Consider the following 6,024-nt stretch of genomic DNA (forward strand, 5'->3'; position numbering starts at 1 on the left):
GAAAGACCATGAGAAAATACTTGAGGAGATAATAGTTGAACACTTCCCTAAAATGGGGAAGGAAATAGTCACCCAAGTCCAAGAAACCCAGAGAGTCCCAAACAGGATAAACCCAAGGCAAAACACCCCAAGACATATATTAATCAAATTAACAAGGATCAAACACAAACAACAAATATTAAAAGCAGGAAGGGAGAAACAACAAATAACACACAAGGCGATTCCCATAAGGATAACAGCTGATCTTTCAATAGAAACTCTCCAGGCCAGGAGGGGATGGCAGGACATACTTAAAGTGATGGAAGAAAATAGCCTACAGCCCAGATTACTGCACCCAGCAAGGATCTCATTCAGATATGAAGGAGAATTCAAAAGCTTTACAGACAAGCAAAAACTGAGAGAATTCAGCACCACCAAACCAGCTCTTCAACAAATGCTAAAGGATCTTCTCCAAACAGGAAACACAGAAAGGGTCTATAAACTCGAACACAAAACAACAAATTAAATGGCAACGGGATCATACTTACGAATAATTGCCTTAAATGGAAATGGGTTGAAAGCCCCAAAAACAACAACAACAAAAAAGACTGGCTGAATTTATACAAAAACAAGACCCTATATATGTTATCTATAAAGAGACCCACCTTGAAACAAGGGAAACATACAGACTGAAAGTGAAGGGCTGGAAAAAGAGACTCCATGCAAATAGAGATCAAAAGAAAGCAGGAGTAGCAATACTCATATCAGATAAAATAGACTTTAAACAAAGACTGTGAAAAGAGACAAAGAAGGACACTACATAATGATCAGATATCAATCCAAGAAGAGGTAACAATTATAAATATATATTCACCCAACATAGGAGCACCACAATATGTAAGACAAATGCTAACAAGTATGAAAAGGGAAATTAACAGTAACACAATAATAGTGGGAGACTTTAATACCTCATTCACACCTATGGATAGATCAACTAAACAGAAAATTAACAAGGAAACACAAACTTTAAATGATACAATAGACCAGTTAGACCTAACTGATATATATAGAACATTTCACCCCAAAATAGTGAATTTCACCTTTTTCTCAAGTGCACATGGAACCTTCTCCAGGAAAGATCACATCCTGGGCCATAAATATAGCCTTGGTAAATTAGAAAAAACTGAAATCATTCCAAGCATCTTTTCTGACCACAATGCAGTAAGATTAGATACCAGTTAAGGAGAAAACCTATTAAAAATTCCAATACATGGAAGCTGAACAACATGCTGCTGAATAACCAACAAATCACAGAAGAAATCAAAAATTAAATGCACAGAAACGAATGAAAATGAAAACACAGCAACCCCAAACCTATGGGACACTATGAAAGCAGGGCTAAGGGGAAAGTTCATAAAATACAGGCTTACTTCAAGAAACAAGAAAAAAGTCAAATAATAACCTAACTCTACACCTAAAGCAACTAGAAAAGGAAGAAATGAAGAACCCCAGGGTTAGTAGCAGGAAAGAAATCTTAAAAATTAGGGCAGAAATAAATGCAAAAGAAACAAAAGAGACCATAGCAAGGTTCTATGAGAAGATAAATAAAATTGACAAACCATTAGCCAGACTCATCAAGAAACAAAGGGAGAAGAATCAAATCAACAAAATTAGAAATGAAAATGGAGAGATCCCAACAGACAACACAGAAATACAAAGGATCATAAAAGACTACTATCAGCAACTATATGCCAATAAAATGGACAACTTGGAAGAAATGGACAAATTCTTAGAAAAGTACAACCTTCCAAAACTGAACCAGGAAGAAATACAAAATCTTAAAGACCCATAACAAACCCAGAAATTGAAACTGTAATCAGAAATCTTCCAGCAAACAAAAGTCCAGGACCAGATGGCTTCACAGCTGAATTCTACCAAAAACCTTGAGAAGAGCTAACACCCATCCTGCTCAAATTCTTCCAGAAAATTGCAGAGGAAGGTAAACTTTCAAACTTATTCTATGAGGCCACCATCACCCTAATACCAAAACCAAATAAAGATGCCACAAAAAAAGAAAATGAAAAGGGAACCCTTTTACACTGTTGGTGGGAATGCAAACTAGTACAGCCACTATGGAGAACAGTGTGGAGATTCCTTAAAAATCTGAAAGAAAAAAAAAAAAAAAAACTGGAAATAGAACTGCCACACGACCCAGAAACCCCATTGCTGCATATACACACCAAGGAAACCAGAACTGAAAGAGACACCCATACCCCAATGTTCATCGCAACACTGTTTATGATAGCTAGGACATGGAAGCAACCTTGATGTCCATCGGCAGACGAATGGTAAGAAAGCTGTGGTACATATACACAATGGGATATTACTCAGCCATTAAAAAGAATGTATTTAAATCAGTTCTAATGAGGTGGATGAAACTGGAGCCTGCTATACAGAGTGAAGTCAGTCAGAAAGAAAAACACCAATACAGTATATTAACACATATATATAGAATTTAGAAAGATGGTAATGATGACTCTATATGCGAGACAGCAAAAGAGACACAGATGTAAAGAACAGACTTTTGGACTCTGTGGGAGAAGGCGAGGGTGGGATGATTTGAGAGAATAGCACTGAAACATGTATATTACCGTATGTGAAATAGATCACCAGTCCAAGCTCAATGTATGAGACAGGGTACTCAAGGCCAGAGCACTGGGATGACCCTGAGGGATAAGATGGGGAGGAAGGTGGGAGGGGGGTTCAGGATGGGGGACACATGTACACCCATGGCTGATTCATGTGAATGTATGGCAAAAACCACTACAATATTGTAAAGTAATTAGTCTCCAATTAAAATTAATTAATTTTTAAAAAATAAATACACAAATATTAATGATTAAAAAAAAAAAAGAAAATCACAGACCAATATAACTGATGAATATAGATGCAAAAATCCTTAACAAAATTCTAGCAAACAGAATCCAACAACATATTAAAAAGATCATACATCATGACCAAGTGGGCTTTATCCCAAGGATGCAAGCTTTCTTCAATATCTACAAATCAATCGATGTAATACACCACATTAACAAATTAAAAGATAAAAACCATATGATTATCTCAATAGATAAAGAGAAACCATTTGACAAAATCCAACACCCATTTATGATAAAACCCTCCAGAAAGCAGGAATAGAAGGAACATACCTCAACATAATAAAAGCTATATATGACAAACCCACATCAAACAGCATCCTCAATGGGGAAAAATTGAAAGCATTTCCCCTTAAGTCAGGAATAAGACAAGGGTGCCCACTCTCACCACTACTATTCAACATAGTTTTGGAAGTTTTGGCCAAAGCAATCAGAGCAGAATCAGAAATAAAAGGAATCCAGGCTGGAAAAGGAAGTAAAACTCTCACTGTTTGAAGATGACATGATTCTCTACATAGAAAACCCTAAAGATTCCACCAAAAATTACTAGACCTAATTAATGAATATAGTAAAGTTGCAGGCTATAAAATCAACACACAGAAATCCCTTGCATTCCTATATACTAACAATAAGAAAACAGAAAGAGAAATTAAGGAAACAATTCCATTTACCATCGCAATGAAAAGAATAAAATACTTAGGACTATATCTACCTAAAGAAACAAAAGACCTATATTTAGAAAACTATAAATGCTGGTTAAATAAATCAAAGAGGACACAAATAGATGGAGAAATATACCGTGTTCATGGATCAGAAGAATCAATATGGTGAAAATGAGTATAGTACCCAAAGCAATCTATTGATTGAAGGCAATCCCTATCAAGCTACCAGTGGTACTTTTCATAGAACGAGAACAAATAATTTCACAGTTTGTATGGAAATACAAAAAAACCTCAAATATCCAAAGCAATCTTGAGAAAGGAGAATGGAACTGGAGGAATCAGTCTGCCTGACTTCAGGCTCTACTACAAAGCTACAGTCATCAAGACAGTATGGTACTGGCACAAAGACACAAATATAGATCAATGGAACAAAACAGAAAGCCCAGAGATAAACCCACGCACCTATGGACACCTTATCTTTGACAAAGGGGGCAAGAATACAATGGAGAAAAGACAATCTCTTTAACAAGTGGTGCTGGGAAAACTGGTCAACCACTTGTAAGAGAATGAAATTAGAACACTTTCTAACATCATACACAAAAATAAACTCAAAATGGATTAAAGATCTAAATGTAAGACCAGAAACTATAAAACTCTTAGAGGAGAACATAGGCAAAAGACTCTCTGACATAAATCACAGCAGGATCCTCTATGACTCACCTCCCAGAGTACTAGTATAAAGGCAAAAATAAACAAATGGGACCTAATGAAACTTAAAAGCTTTTGCACAACAAAGGAAACTATAAGCAAGGTGAAAAGATAGCCCTCAGAATGGGAGAAATAATAGCAATTTAAGCAACTGACAAAGAATTAATCTCAAATATACACAAGCAACTCCTGCAGCTCAATTCCAAAAAAATAAACGACCCAATCAAAAAGTGGGCCAAAGAACTAAACAGATATTTCTCCAAAAAAGATATACAGATGGCTAACAAACATGAAAAGATGCTCAACATCACTCATTATCAGAGAAATGCAAATCAAAACCACAAAGAGGTACCATCCATCTCTCGCCAGTCAGAATGGCTGCTATCCAAAAGTCTACAAGCAATAAATGCTGGAGAGGGTGTGCAGAAAAGGGAACCCTCTTACGCTGTTGGTGGGAATGCAAACTAGTACAGTCACTATGGAGAACAGTGTGGAGATTCCTTTAAAAATTGGAACTAGAATTACCATATGACCAGCAATCCCACTGCTGGGCATACACACCGAGGAAACCAGAATGAAAGAGACACGTGTACCCCAATGTTAATTGCAGCACTGTTTATAATAGCCAGGACATGAAAGCAACCTAGATGTCCTAGATCAGGAGACAAATGGATAAGAAAGCTGTGGTACATATACACAATGGAATATTTCTTAGCCACTAAAAGGAATACAATTTGAATAAGTTCTAATGAGGTGGCTGAAACTGGAGCCCATTATACAGAGTGAAGTAAGCCAGAAAGAAAAACACCACTACAGTATACTAATGCAAATATATGGAATTTAGAAAGATGGTAACAAAAACCCTATATGCAAGGCAGCAAAAGAGACACAGATGTATAGAACAGTTTTTTGGACTCTGTGGGAGAGGGCAAGGGTGGGATGATTTGGGAGAATGGCATTGAAACATGTATACTATCATATGTGAAGTGAATTGCCAGTCCAGGTTCAATGCATGAGACAGGGTGCTCTGGGCTGGTGCACTGGGATGACCCAGAGGGATGGGATGGGGAGGAAGGTGGGAGGGGGGTTCAGGATGGGGAACACATGTACACCCGTGGCGGATTCATGTCAATGTATAGCAAAACCACTACAATATTGTAATGTAATTAGCCTCCAATTATTTTCTTTTATTGTTTATAAAGGAATACTTTTTCAAAAATTATTTTTATTAGTTGGAGGCTAATTACTTTCCAATATTGTAGTGGGTTTCACCATACATTGACATGAATCAGCCATGGATTTACATGTGTTCCCCATCCTGATCCCCTCTCCCGCCTCCCTCTCCATCCCATCCCTCTGGGTCTTCCCAGTGCACCAGCGCTGAGCATTTGTCTTATGCATCCAATCTGGGCTGGTGATCTGTTTCACCCATGATAGTATACTTGTTTCAATGTTATTCTTTCAGAACATCCTACCCTTGCCTTCTCCCAGAGTCCCAAAGTCTGTTCTGTATATCTGTGTCTCTTTTTCTGTTTTGCATATAGGGTTACTGTTACCATCTTTTTAAATTCCATATATATGCATTGGTATACTGTATTGGTCTTTATCTTTCTGCCTTATTTCACTCTGTATAATGGGCTCCAGTTTCATACATCTCATTAGAACTGATTCAAATGCATTCTTTTTAATGTTGGCCTCCAATTAAAATAAGTAAATTTATATTTAGGAAAAAATAAACA

This window comes from Muntiacus reevesi, chromosome 1, assembly GCF_963930625.1.
Source record: "Muntiacus reevesi chromosome 1, mMunRee1.1, whole genome shotgun sequence".
Taxonomy (NCBI): Eukaryota; Metazoa; Chordata; class Mammalia; order Artiodactyla; family Cervidae; genus Muntiacus; species Muntiacus reevesi.